Raw genomic sequence first — 15,182 nt, forward strand, 5'->3', positions numbered from 1 at the left:
GATGGTCTGCCAACCTCTACATAAATGCCTCCAATGAGAGAAAAATTTTATGCCCCCCTTACAAGCCACTTGTGGAAGGCAGTCTCTAAAATGGTCACCAATGAGCCTACTAGTGTTTACAACCTTCTCTAGTCACTGGCCCTTGAATGTGCGCTGGATTTAGTGACTCACTTCTACCCAAGAACATAGCAGAAGTGTTGGGCTGTCACTTCCAAGATTTGTAAAAAGATAGTAGTGTGAGTCCTGAGTGCAGGCATGTGTCCTCTCTCTCAGAATGTTCACTCTGGGGGAAGCCAGCTGCCATGCCATGAGGCAACCTTGTGGAAAGATCCAAGTGACAAAGAACTGAGGGAAGCCTCCACTCACCTGCTGGCAAGGAATGGAAGCCTTCAGTCCAACAGCCCACAGGAACAGAGACCCAAGCCACTGAGCTTAGGAGATCATCCCTGATTTGTGTCTTCAGATGACACCAAAGCCTCTGTGGCAGCTTGACCGAACCTCAAGAGAGATCTTAAATCAGAGGCACTCAGCAGGTCTGTGCTCAGATTCCTGACCCTCAGAAACAGTGAGATAAATATTTGTTGTTTTAAGTCACTGTTTTGGAAAAGGTAATTTGTAACAATAGATAACACTCCTTTAATTTTTTCACAAGTATAAAAATTGTGCTTTCCTAATACTGAAATGAAATCTACTTTCTTGCAACTTTCATCTAGTTATTCATGTCTTCAGGATCATCATGATACAAGTTTATTATGTTTAAAACTTTCACACATTTGAATCTGACCAATAATCATGTCTATTTTCCTATACGCTTTAGCAATTCTTCATATAGCTTACAGAACCCCTACCATTCTAATCATTCTCTGCCTAACATGTGTTAATCACTCTCTTAAAACATCCAAAATAGAATACAACACTCCAGGTATGGTATTTCAATGTATACATTGAAATCAACACTTCCCATGATGTGCGCACTATATAATAAACACACCCAAACACCTAAAGTTGCTTTACATCATCATCTGCTCATCAGATACTGTTTTTGCACTTCCCAGAATTTAATTTCTAAAGCTTCTCTTGAAGTTGGAAAGAAAACCAATCCAACGCAATTTCCAGGCTTTCAAAATAACATTTTAAAAAAGGTTAAACCAAAAAATGGACATTAAGGCTCCAATTTTAGTTCAGTTCTGTAAAGTTTTCTCAAAAATTTTATTACAAGATTCTATTTTCTTTTCCAATACATCAACAAAAGTCACAAAACATACTTAGCCATAGAAATCTGTTCATTTTATAGAATTCATTATTTAAGTCAATGTATCAAATAGTATAAAATGTTTATGTCCTTTTTCACGTAGTACTGTTTCTCTATAAAATAGGGTGTTGACTTGCAAAACAAGATAAAGGTCCAGGGAGAGTGGCAAGCATGTGAATTGTGCTTAATAAATATAAGTTTCTCCCCTTCAGAGTTCATACCCATGGTAAAACCAGTATGACAAAAGAGCTACTAAAAACATGCTATGGGAGAGCTACTGTGCTGTGGATAAAGTATAAAAATTTACTTTAGAAAAAGTTAACCATGGTTTTATATATATTTTAGGTGTAATTTTAAAATATTAGGAAGCTTGAGGCCCCTGGGTGGCTAAGTCCATTAAGTCCCGGACTCTTGATTTCACCTCAGGTCATGATCTTGTGTCTTGTGGTTCTTGAGATGGAGCCCCACATCAGGCTCTGCACTGACAGCATGGAGCCTGCTTCGAATTCTCTTTCCCTCTCTCTTTCTGCTCCCCTCCCCTGCTTACACATGCACGCACTCTCTTACCCTCTCTCTTTCAAAGTAAATAAACATTTAAAAAAAAAAAAGATTCTCTTTCTCCCCCTTTACTCCTCTCCCCCGCTCACAGGTTCTCTTCTCTCTGTAAAAAATTAAAAAATAAAATAAAATAAAAAATAAAACAAAATATTGGGAAGCTTGATTAGATCAAATTATGTTGCAGATGCCACACGAAGAGACTCTTACTTATGATAACGTTTGTTTGAGGTCAGTATTTGTTTAACAATATTTGAGTATCAGGGCGCTTGGGTGGCTGAGTCAGTTAAGTGTCCAATTTCTTCTCAGGTCATGATCTCCTGGTTCGTGAGTTCAAGCCCCACATGGGGCTTTCTGCTGTAAGCAAAGATCCTCTGTCCCCCCTCCCTCTGCCCCTCCCCTGCTAAATCTCTCCCTACCCTGTCAAAAATAAACAAACATTAAAATAATAATAATAAAAATATTTGAGTATCTACTCTGTGCTAGTACCATGCTGCGTCCCAGGAATACAATCACTGAGTTACTACAGTGAAGACGATAAAACATGAAAGCAAGATTTATAAGGTAGTGTGTGGTGTTTTGTAAGGATAGCTTTTTACCCAAACAGAAACAAATTAAAAAGCAAAAAGCAAAACAAAAAACAAAAAAAGCAAGAAAAATCAGTTGAAATATATAAGCTTTGACTATTCAATGTAATGGTCTCAAAATTACACAGAATAAAAAAGTAACCTTAGGTATGGGGATTTGGAGTTTGAAGACCTGGATTCAAGTCTTCTATATAAAAGTAATATGCATAAAATATAAAGAGCACCATAGAAGAATTACAAATGAAATGCCATGGAAGTTCAGAGGAATAATAGGGTTTCCTGTTAAGAATGGGTTTGAGAGATTGTTAATATCCTAATATGCAGAGATGGGAAAGGAAAAGCTACTAACATGTACTGTGCATTTACTATGTCAGGCCCTTAATACTCCTATACAGTATTTATGAATGGGACAAGAGGGTCTATATGACTAAAATCCTTTGACCTTTCCATTACAATATTCTGACATTTACAGGAGGCGGGGGAAACAAGAGGGGATAATCAGAATAATAAGCCTAGTGTCAAAGTTTTAGAAATTGAAATTCAACTTATTTCCTGTGCTAAGTAGTGATTCATTAGCTGAGTGAGTCTAAGGCAATGCTTCTTAAATTTTTTTCCATAGGGGCAGAAAAAGACTGAACACATCCCCAGGGTCCCTTAAGCATGAAATTTCTTTGAAGTCTCTGAAATCTACCTTATATTCTCTAAATATAAGAAAATCGTACTGAAAGCAGGAAAGCAATCCTTGCACACATATAGGAAAGAAACACCCTTTTTCCATGTCACCATGGTAATAAAGAACCTCCATCAAAGAGTAAGGATGGATGCACCTTAATAGTTCCCGTGAGCCCTGTAAGGCCATTATAAGAAATAAGGTCCTGGGCCTCAAAATACTAAATAGATCATGCAGAGTATTTTAATTATCCTTGCCAACGCTCCACTCTATTAAGAGGTAATCAACAGATGCCTTAATTTTTTTCCAAAGTGCTTTCAAACAGACTATCTTGTTCAACTTAGAGCCCATTCCAGACTAAAACAACAGTAGGTATTATCCCCATTTTACAGATCTAGATATTAGACTCAACAGTAGGTTAAGTAGCTCTTCCATGATTGTAATCAATAGGTAAATGACACTTAAATCCAGGCAATCTGATTTCCAGCTTACTGATTTGCTAAGGAAAACTGCATCTTTTCATACTTATTTTGAAGTATTTCTCAAACTACAGTATATATCAACCATATCCCATGCTGTCCATCCAGTAACTGATAATTTCACAAACAGAAACAGAGGCTGAACACAAGTATGTAACTAGGAACTTAGAATAATACCCCTGTTCTCTAATGATATAGTCCTAATACTGGCTTTAAAAGAGAGAGAGAGAGAAAGAAAGAAAAGAATTAGGAAGTAGGAAGAAGAGGTAAACATATTGAAATCCCTTCACAAAAAATTACATATTATTATGGCATATAAGTTCCAGTGTTCTGTGGTGCTTGCTTCTTTTTTTTTTACCTGACAATATACTGCTAATGGTTTAATTGCTTGTCTTTTCCCGCACTGTATAATAATTTTCCTTTTGTGTGGAAGCAATCCACCCCCTAAAACCTAAGGTAAAATTGTTCATTACATCTTTGTCCTAAATGAGACCCCTAGAATATGCCATATAAAGGAAAATGGGCTCTTAGGCGTTTCTCCTTCCTAGTAAAATTTCAATGCAACTCAAGCCAACACCGGAGACAAAAAAGATTCTACTTGGATTTACTGTGAGAAAAAGATCTGCAGCATATTTAAAGCCTACATGTTAATTTCTGTGCCATTAACTTCTTGAAGCATTCTATGGAGTCTACAACAAAGGGAGGCAAATAAGTGTTAGATCACAACCTATGAATCTGGGTGGAACAAAGGCTTCTCCTTTCATTATGCAGAGAACCAAGTTGCCAAAAACGCTCCGCTCAGATACCATGCGTGGTTACTGACTGCACGTCTGGGTATAGAGATGAAAAAAATCAAATGCTGTTCAAATGCCGCCCAGCCTACCTTGCCCCTTTTGCCCAAGGCCTCGCCCCAGAGCTGGAGCCCCAATCTTTCTCCCCAATACAAGGAACCGGCTGAACCCTAGAGTTCTACAGCCTCCCGCCTCTTCTACGCCGGAGCTCCTCAGCCCCAGCAAAGCCGGGTTCCAAACCCAGTCGATTCCCCTCTCCCCGCCCCCCGCCCAGACCCCCAAAGGCTGCACCCACAGAACCACTGACGTAAGAAAGGCCAAAGCCGGCCCTGCGAAGCTGCCCCACGCCGCCGCTCGGCTCCCAGCCCCGCAGCTTCCTCCCCTCCTCCCGGCCAAGGCGTGCCCAGACAGGGACGCGAGCGCGCCCCTCAGTTCTCGCAAGGGCTCGGCCGCGGGCGAGGAAGGAAGAAATCAACGCAGCCAGCTCCCCTCCCGCCTCTCAGCAGCGGCGAGGTGGGCACTGATCCTGCGCTAGCTCCCCGCTCCGGGGCCGACGGTACCAGGCGAGGGGTGTCGCTCTACCCCAGAGCCGGGCTGGAAGAGAGGGGAAGGTGTGGTCCAGGACAGGCGGCCTCGAAATAGGGGCCGGCAGTTCCCAGGTCCTCATCCGGCGGCGCCGGGGCCTCACTCACGACCCCAGTCCCCACCCAGGAGGCACCGAAGCCTACCCGAGACCCTTCTCCCGGGCCGCAAACGCCGCCCTTTGGGCCAAGGGCCGCCTGGGTCGGAGCCCTGTCAGCTGGTGACAGGTGGCGACTGGTGACCATGGCAACCCGAGGTGCGACGCGGCCGACCCCGCCTCCGCCTCCCGGAGTCACTCACCTGAGGGTTCCCAGACGAGTCCAGAGAAGCGGCTGAGGAGAAAGCGGCTGTGAGGCCGGCGAACGGGGCCCCGACGCGGCCGGGTCCGGGCTGGGGCTGGAGCGCGAGGGCGGAGGTCTATGTCTGGGTTTGGCGTCGGTCCTCCCTCCTGCCGCCCGCGCGTCAATCCATCAGATCCTCAGGCCGTCCTTCCTCGCGTCTGCCCCTCCCGGAGGACCGCTCGGCTCAGCCTCTTGCAGACTGCGGTTGTCAAGCGGCGCTGGAGCAGAGCTCCAGCCCCGAGCGGCAACCAATCATCGCGCTTCTCCGAGGCGCCTCAGGACCCCGCCGATGGGCGTCCAGGCAGGTGCCTGAGCCAAAGGGAGAGTCGGCTGGGCGGGCCCGAGCCTGGAGAGGTGGGGACCCGCCTAGACAGACGGGCTCTGGCCTGCCCTCCAAGGACCTGCTGGACTCGGAGGAAGAGCTGGCCTGGCGATTGGGTGAGAGACCAGCAGCCGGGACGCAGACGGGTCGCTGGCCGGTGACCCCGCGTCCCGAAATAGCGCGGAGTGGGCTGTCGCCTCGGAATCGAGAAGTCCTCTGCTCATTAGAATCGCCTCTATAATACTCTTTCTGACAATTTATTACTGAACGCAAATGAAATAAATCTAGCCTGCCCTTTTCTCTCCGCTCTTCCTGGCCTCACTTTCTTCCTGAAAACTCCAGCTGCTTATTTGCCCCATTCTTGATTTCTCCTTTTGTGATGCTGATATGCCTTGGAGCATTTTACAGTTACTTAACTTGTTCACAGATTTGTTTTTTTACTACCCTTTTTATTAGTTGCAAGGCCCATGACAACAGAACCTCACTTTCCGACCCCACCAGTGCAGTCGATTCCACAAATATACATGATGCTTAACCCAGCTGAATTGAGTATTCAGTGGGTATAACGATGTAGAAGAGCTAAGAATACAGTGATACAAACCTGTAAGAACCTCGCCTTCATAAGGGCCAAATGCCAAGAGTGAGCTGGGCCTCCAGACTGAGGGAAAGGACATAAGAGAGAGTGGTAATAATAAACATCAAAAACACTTATGAACAGGAAAAATTTAATCTAATTCAAGATAAAAGAAGCGATCGTGTGAAGGAAAGGTTCTGAGAAAAGTATTTACGAATTCAGGGAAAACAGTTTATGCAAAACTTTACCTAGTCCTGATTAACTCCTATAAGAAAGTCTTCATTAAGAAACTCTCTCAGTGATAAGTGATAGGCAAATGAATATAAACACAAATTAATGTTACCCAGGGTCTTGATATCAAAAAGAAAAAAAAAATTTACGGAGTATTTAAATTGAAAAAGTGGGCAGATACAATATATCCTGGGAATGCCAGTATGGTTTTTGCCAGTATAGTTCATCTGAGAATCTGCTTCTTAAATTTGACTCGAAATACCACTGCAAGAACCAAGCACTATTTATTTAAATTTTCAGCTAGATCTGATGTGGTTTAAAGTGTTGGGTTTGGAGCCAATGGCCAAGAAAGAATTCTTGAGACGTCTTCAGTGCAAAAAAATGTCTTTATTAAAGCACAAGGACAGGACCCATTGACAGAGGACAGAAATAGCTGCCCTTGGGTTGTGAGGAGTGACTGATTATTTAAGATTTTTCTATCCTACGGAAGGGATGGTGGTGTCAGGGTCCTAGGAAATTCAATCTATAGGTTTCTAGAAGTTTGACTATTGATGATTGCTTTTTTCTTGTAAATCATTAATACAGTTGCAAACTGGGGCTTCTGGGCAGCTCAGTCAGTTAAGCATCTTGATTTCAGTTAAGAGTCAGTTAAGACTCTTGATTTCGTCTCAGATCATGATCTCATGGGTTCATGAGATGAAGTCTCTCATCGGCTCAGCACAGAGCGTTTGGGATCTTCTCTCTCTCTCTCTCTCTCCCCCCCCCCCCCGTTTGCCCCTCCCCTGCTTGTGCTCTCTCACTCTCTCAAAATAAATAAACTTAAAAAAAAAAAAAAAGACTGTTGCAAGCTGATAGAGGCTCATGATAGAGGCATCACTGTGATCTTTATCAGTTAACCACTTTTTTCTCCCTTTCCTTTGTTCTTGGGCAGCCAGAAGTGCTTGAGAAATGTCACACATATCCCACCTTGGGGGGTGGGGGGTAGCTGTTAGCTTGTGCTTTGCCCTCAGCTTGCCTTTGTTTCTCACATCATTTCTAGAAAGAGTTACTAATCAGGGAGCCTGACAAACATTTGACCACCTATTAGAGGCAGAGTGCTACATAAAAGGAAGAACGTGATCTGGTACTAGATTGGTTTGGGCATTCATAAAATAAAGTACTTTACTTATGCTCTCATTTAAGCTTCACAATCTCCCTTAAGATGCCTGTTAACTATTCCCATTTTAGACGTTAAGGGATAATTTGCCCAAGGGCAAATAGCTGATCTGTAGGGGAGCTAAGATTTCAACCAATATGATTCTTAAACCCTTCTTTTTGCACTCTACTTCAGTGTATCAACTGGATATTTTAGTGTGAAAAAAATGGACTTACCCTGAAAAGGTAGAGGGAATAAAGTCTTATTCATGTTTATCTCCCCCATATCCTGTAGCAGTGTTACCTGTGTCTAAATTTTGAACAAGTCCTCAGAATTGTTAGAAGCAAACGCACAACCGTATTTCCAGAAAAAGGGGGTGGGGAAAAGGGAGAAATCAGGCACTGAAATATGACATCTGGCACATCTTGTTCAGTAATAAGTGCATTGACTGTATATTCACTTCCTAATGTAACATCATCAAGTTTTACACTACAACCTTAATAGCTGTTAGCCTAAGGTATCACCTTTCCTTCTATACTCAGCCACACTGATTAAGATTAGATCTTGTCTTTCACTCTAGTTGCTGCAAAGCAGTGAATTGTTCAGAAAGGACAAGGCTTTCTCAGTTGAAGGACTGTCCTTGGATTCTGAGGTACTGCCTCAATCATTCACCAAATATTTATCAAGTGCCTACTCTGGATGTGGAACTAGGTTAGGCATCGTTTGAAAATGCAGGTCCTAACTTGACAGAATGATTCATAGTGCTTGTGACTTAAATGCCTATAGGCTAAGGTGTACCCCTTTTAATAAGATTCTCAAATCTCATTTCTAAAAAGGGAAATAGAAGTTTTTGGTTTTCCCCAAATAGTGGAAAGGAATCTGAGCACAAGCCTAAAATAGGAAATCTTGCCTCAAGCTGTTCAGGGGAAGTTCAACAGGGATATGAGCACTTGTTTTAAAAGTTCCACTCTCCTTATTAGAACACACACATAAATACACACACCAAAGAGCTGTGTGATTTATAGCCAGCAGTGCCCTGGCTCTGGGAGAAAAACAAGAGACCACCACTGCTTCTCTTTCAAATAGTCTCAAAGATTAGGTAGGTAGAATACCTGGGTCTACCAGCACTCCTCTCCGGACCCCTAAACAAAAGCTTAAATGATATGTCAATGACTAAACCTAGCAACACACACACACACACACACACACACACACACACACACACACACATTCTTGTTTCAACATAAAAGAGATGTGCTTTTTTACGTTAAGTAAATAATTGGATGTTCTACTGAAAACAAAAATAAAAATTTTTAAATATTCTGTTTTGAAAAAAAAAATTCACCCTATTTTAATGAAACCACTGGCATACTTCAAAGTCAAAAACGGGGGAACTACAGATTAAAAATATTAATACATAAATCACATTAAGCATCATAATTTTGGATGGGTATTTTAGGGTAAGGTTAGTAACTTTCTAGTAATAATCTTGAGACTATTTAATAGAACTTGCTAGAAAGAGCAAAGAAAAATAGAGATTGACCAAAATGAGTCTAGGTAGGTGTCTTATTGTAAGTCATGTGCCCCCAAAATATTTATAAAAATCCTATTTCAGAAAAATTAAGTATCATATTAGCATTTCTTTTAGAGCTTGGTCAGTAACTAAATTGGCCCTTTCCAACTAAATTTTGAGTTATTTATCTGAAATAGTCACACAGCCCCTGGATGGCTCAGTTGGTTGAGTGTCTCTTTTTTTTTTTAATTACTTTTTAATGTTTATTTATTTTTGAAAGAGAGAGACAGAGAGAAACAGAGTGTGATCAGGGGAGGGGCAGAGAGAGAGGGAGACACAGAATCTGAAGCAGGCTCCAGGCTCTGAGCTGTCAGCACAGAGCCTGATGCAGGGCTTGAGCTCACAAACCGTGAGATCATGACCTGAGCCGAAGTCAGAATGCTCAACCAACTGAGCCACCCAGACACCCCTGAGTGTCTAACTCTTGATCTTGGCTCAGGTCATGATCCCAAGGTCATGAGATTGGGCCCCGAGTCAGGCTCTGCACTGAACACAGAGCCTGTTTAAGATCTCTCTCCCTCTCTCTCTCTCTCTCTCTCTCTCTCTCTTTCTCTCTCTCTCTCATCTCTCTCTGCCTTTCTCACCCCCTTTACCCCTCTCCCTGGCTCATAAATAAATAAATAAATAAATAAGTAAGTAAGTAAGTAAGTAAGTAAGTAAATATAGCCACACAAAGGCAAATGACAAAATGCTTTATGTTTCAGTGATTGTTCTTCCTATCCTAAAAGAATGCACCCAAGTTCAACACAGTTTACCAGGGTTTCTGTGTAAGTATAATATAGTGAGCATATGCATAGAAGTCTCAGTGCTACCAATTACACATGAATTGGGATTTTGTAAAAAAGTTAAAACTGAAACTCTTACCAATCTACAGGTAACATAAGAAATTTCTCCTTACTTTATTTCGATAACTTTAGAATTCCACTCATACAGATACCATATAGCAAAATAGTATCAGTGCTATGTCTCAAATAAAATATAGGTGCTTAATAAATACATGCTGACATATCAAAATATTTTCTGTGATCCTATCCCATAATGTTCCAGGATTTTTTACCTCAATACCTCGGATTCGTTCTCACCACTTTGAAGAATGAAGAGGTGGACACAAAACAAAATGAGCAGCAGGCAAAAGTGTAATAGAGTAGGGATGACTCAGTTGGTTAAGCATCAGACTTCGGCTCAGGTCACGATCTCGATCTCACAGTTTGTGAATTTGAGCCCCACATCAGGCTCCGTGCTGGCAATTCAGTCTGGTGCCTGCTTTGGATTCTATGTCCCCTCTCTCTCTCTGGCCTACCCTGGCTTGTGCTCTGTTTCTGTCTCTCAAAAATGAATAAACATTAAAAAATCTTTTTTAAGTTTATTAAAGATCAGAAAGGAAGAATAGTATGAAAGCTCTTTTGCAGAGAAGGGACATTTTGAAAGTCGATTTCTGCAACAATAGGCAAGGGTCTTTGTTTTATAAGATTCTGGTCAGCCCTCTCTTCCCTTCTCCCTCGTTCCTTTTCAGGTTCTACCCTTACTAACTAGATAACTCTAGGTGCTGGCTTGTCCATTCCTGATTGGCTCGACTCCATTGTGTGAGGAGTCAGACTATGGTCATACTGTCCCTCATGTAACACAAGTTTTATGGTTTACTTTTGTTAGTTAGGTATTTTGATAGTCAAATTCCTGACGGGAACCTGAGGGGGAGTAGGTGGTGTCTGTTAAGTTCTTAAGAGGAACCTTAAGCCCGAGGGGGTTTGCTGTGGTCAAATGCTCCCAGCATTGTTCCAAAATATGTGTTTTTCCCCCACCCAGGGACCTCAGGTCCTAACCTTTCCCTCTCTGCCTATTTTATCCTAGCATTTCCCAATCATAATATAACAATCTAGCTCATGTAGTCATTTACCAGGATCCAGGAAAAGCAGCAACCTATAACAACCCATTTAATACCTTGCTCACTGGTCATCCACCTCTCAGTCTCTGTGCTAAGAAGGTAAACATAGGGGGGTGCCTGGGTGGCTCAGTCAGTTAAGCGTCCAACTTCAGCTCAGGTCCTGATCTTGTAGTTTGTGAGTTCGAGCCCCTCGTTGGACTCTGTGCTGACAGTTCACAGCCTGGAACCTGCTTTGGATTCTGTGTGTCTCTCTCTCTGCCCCCTCCCCCTCTCAAAAATAAATAAACATTAAAAAAAAGAAGAAGGTAAACATAGGGCCCTCAGAAAAATCAGGCCTAGAGATTAGGAATGTTCTGGGATACAGGCAGAGTTCTTGAAAAGTTCTTGATTTTCAGGCACAATGTTTAGCGTTGTCAGCTCTTGGGAACAACTACGAAGCTTCCCTGAAGATATTGAAAGTAAAATTCCCCTCTCTGAATTACCTCTGAGCTCAACATTTGAATACATTAGAGTAGAAATACACAAAGTCACCTGAAAGCTGCACAGACAATGCTTGGATGCCTACTGTCACTGGAAATGAAAACTCAAGCCAACTTTCCAGTACCAGTGACAAAGGAATCTTTTTTTTTTTAATTTTTTTTTCAACATTTATTTATTTTTGGGACAGAGAGAGACAGAGCATGAATGGGGGAGGGGCAGAGAGAGAGGGAGACACAGAATCAGAAACAGGATCCAGGCTCTGAGCCATCAGCCCAGAGCCTGACGCGGGGCTCGAACTCACGGACCGCGAGATCGTGACCTGGCTGAAGTCGGACGCTTAACTGACTGCGCCACCCAGGCGCCCCAGTAACAAAGGAATCTTAAAGGATGCTCCTCAGGAAACATACCCCAGTGCATTGCTTTGAGCCCTGGGGAGACATTCTTCCTGATTCTGTATTAATTTTATCCTCTTATTTGGTGCTCTAGGCAATGCATTCATCCAATTCCCCTCATTCTAATTCACCTTCATATTTATGTTTTGATTTCCCACATTGTCTGCCTAGGGAAAGGAAAAACTGGCTGGTCAAACCTATACAGATTTTATCTACATCTGTAAATTGGCATCCATGTTCATACATTGGTCTTACTAGCTTGGTTTCTGTGAGTCCACCCTGAGAGGTGGATGTGCTTTCCATTTGCTAACAAAATCAGTTTCCAAGCCTGCAGTGATGCAAATCAAACTTTGGACCACATATTCACCCAAGTAATGCAACCTCTAGAGGCCTCTTGGGAAGTGGCCAACAGACTCTCCAGATACCACCTCTCTCCACTGATGTGAAGTCAAGTGAGCTATGGCCTCCACTTAAAAATTTCTACCCTTAGTATTAATATTATAGCTTTTACTTAAGAAAATCAGTTTAAATACAGTAAAGCCCATTTCAAGTGAATCACAGATTATATTAGATGTTCTGCTTGAACAGCAAATAAACATGCTTGTTAAAAAAAAAAGTTATAATTTATTTAAAGAGAGAGCCTCATTAAACAAAGTGTGGGGTGGCGGGAAGAGCTATTAGAGATTAACAGAGATTTAGACTTTACCCAATGCAATCAATGGGCAACCAAATGCAATGGGGGACACCTTGTTTAGATTCTACTGCATGGGGTGCCTGGCTGGATCAGTCAGTACAGCATGCAACTCTTGACCTCAGGGTTGTGAGTTTGAGCCCCACATTGGGCATGGAGCCTACTTTAAAAAAATATTCCACTGCAGACAAACAGTGGGAGGCAGAATAATAGCCCCTCCCAAAGACATCCACATTTTAATCCTCAGAACCTGTGAATATGTTACTTTTCATGGTCAGAGACTTTGCTAGTGTGATTATGTTAAAGATTTTTAAATGGGGAGGTTATTCTGGGCTATAATCACTTGGGTCCTTAGAAGCAGAGAACCTTTCCCAGCGGGGGTCAGAGGGAGATACTACTATGGAAGGAAAGTCAAAAAGATGAAACATTGCTAATTTGGAAGGCAGAAGGGGACTAAGAACCAAAGAATGCAGGCTGTAGATGCTGGAAAAGGCAAGTAAACAGATTCTCTCCTAGAATATCCAGAAAGGAATGTAGTACCTTGATGTTAGCCCCAGGGATGCCCATGTCAGACTTCTGACCTAAAGACCTGGTAAGATAATGAATTTACATTGTTTGAAGTTACTAAATTTACAGTAATTTGTTATAGAAACAATAGAAAAGAAATATAAAAACTCAAAAAGATATTTTGAGACAAACTAGGAGATTTAAACAGGGATTGGATATTAAATGGAGTCTTGAGGAATTAATATTAACTTTTGTTACAGTATGATAATAGTATCTGGGCTACCTTTTAAAACTTTTTGCTAGAGATGACATACTGAAATATGTATAGATGAAATGATACAATGAAAGCTGGGATTTGGTTTAAAAAACTGTCCCTTTACCCCCAAAAGGTGGGGGTATAGATAAGACATTAAAATTGGCAAAAGATGAGTTAATTGTTGAAGATGGGGCTCATACTATTCTATTATTATGTATACTTGAGATTTTTCATAGTAAGTTTTTTTTAAGTGAATTAACTTAGGAAAGAGCACCTGAATATTACAGATCAGCACTGTCCAAAACAATTTTCTGTGATGATGGAAATGTCCTGCATCTCCACTGTTCAATGCAGTAGCTACTGGCCATGGGACTGATGAGCACTTCAAATGAGGAACTGAAGTTTTAATTTTATTTAATTTGAATTAATTAAATTTAAATACTCCCATGTTGGGGCTCCTGGGTGGCTCAGTCGGTTGAGCTTCTGACTTCTGCTCAGGTCATGATCTCACAGTCTGTGAGTTCGAGCCCCGCATCGGGCTCTGTGCTGACAGCTCAGAGCCTGGAGCCCACTTTGAATTCTGTGTCTCCCTCTCTCTCTGACACTCCGCCATTCATGCTCTGTCTCTCTCTGTCTCAAAAATAAACATTAAATAAATAAATAAATAAATAAATAAATAGTCCCATGTGGCTAGTGGCTGCAAGATTACACAGTGCTCTAGATATTAGAAGAGAGTCATAATGTCTTGTTATTAGAATTCAAATAAGTAAGCTTGTGAATCAAGTCAGCACACATCTGCTATTTTTGTCTGCCCAGCCTCTCTTTCCCTTTCTTCCTAATACTATCCAGCTCCTACCTCCCACCCTGATCACTTCTGGGGATTTTCTGTATTGGAAAGTGAAGTAGTACCCTCCATCAGTTGTATGACTAGAAACCTTAGAACTGCTATTATATTCTCTTCACACACTGAGGTTTCTGAGAGAGTAAAATCAAAATTAGGACAAAGATGGACAGTCTTGATTCTCAAGTTCTTAGACCTAGTCAACCCTGGGGAGTCAATACCATCCTTACTTTCCCTTGTTTCAGCTGGATAAAAACAATAAATTCCTCTTTTGCTTATGTGATTTTTGAGTCAAGTTCTATCATTTGCAACCTATGATACAATGTCCCACAAAAAACTTAACTCCATTTTTCCGTGCTACCATAATGGTGCACATGAATGTTGTCATGGATACTCTGAAGAGCATTAACAATGCTGAAAAGACAGGCAAATGCCAGGTTCTTATTAGGCCATGCTCCAAAGTCATCATCTGATTTTTAACTGTGGATGATGAAGCATGGTTACACTGACAAATTTGAAATCATCGATGATCACAGAACTGGGAAAATTGTTGTGAACCTCATGGGCAGGTTAAACAAGTGTGGAGTGATCAGCCCCAGGTTTGATGTACAATGCAAAGATCTAGAAAAATGGCAGAATAATCTGCTTCTGTCCTGCTAGTTTGGTTTCATCGTACTGACAACCTCAGCTGGTAGCATGGACCATGAAGAAGCAAGATGAAAATACAGAGGAGGGAAAATCCTGGGATTTTTTTTCTCTAGGGATGTAATACATTCATGCAAAGAAAATGCCTCACTGGACTCTTAAAAAAAACCCACAACAACAACAAAAAACACACACAAAAAACTAAATAAATGTCAGGGTCACTAGCAAAATAGTAAGATTAATGGCACTGCTATAGACTGAATTGTAACCCCCTAAAATTCATTACGTTGAAGCCCTACCCCCCACCCCCATCTGACAATATGGGAGATGGGGCCTTTAAAGAGGTGATTAAAGTTAAGGGGCACCTGGGTGGCTCAGTCGTCTCCGGTCGTGATC

The 15,182-nt window shown here is 41.7% G+C and overlaps 1 protein-coding gene and 1 pseudogene across 9 annotated transcripts in view; one reads left to right on the forward strand and one right to left on the reverse strand.

Annotated features, from left to right (window-relative positions):
- WDR47 (WD repeat domain 47) overlaps window positions 1-5,356 on the reverse strand; it is a 68,806-nt gene extending 63,450 nt beyond the window's left edge. For 6 of the 9 annotated variants that reach the window (XM_027058439.2, XM_027058437.2, XM_027058436.2 and 3 more), the window contains exon 1: window positions 5,217-5,354. The gene's annotated coding sequence lies outside the window, so the exon portion shown is untranslated. Of the gene's footprint in view, window positions 1-366; window positions 550-5,216 lie in introns of all 9 variants that reach the window. The other 3 variants (XM_053214568.1, XM_027058432.2, XM_053214567.1) reach the window with 2 other exon arrangements.
- A 9,150-nt stretch (window positions 5,357-14,506) lies between these two features.
- On the forward strand, window positions 14,507-14,948 carry LOC106978040 (40S ribosomal protein S15a-like; annotated as a pseudogene).
- Window positions 14,949-15,182: the final 234 nt, after the last annotated feature.

Source organism: Acinonyx jubatus, chromosome C1 (assembly GCF_027475565.1).
Source record: "Acinonyx jubatus isolate Ajub_Pintada_27869175 chromosome C1, VMU_Ajub_asm_v1.0, whole genome shotgun sequence".
Taxonomy (NCBI): Eukaryota; Metazoa; Chordata; class Mammalia; order Carnivora; family Felidae; genus Acinonyx; species Acinonyx jubatus.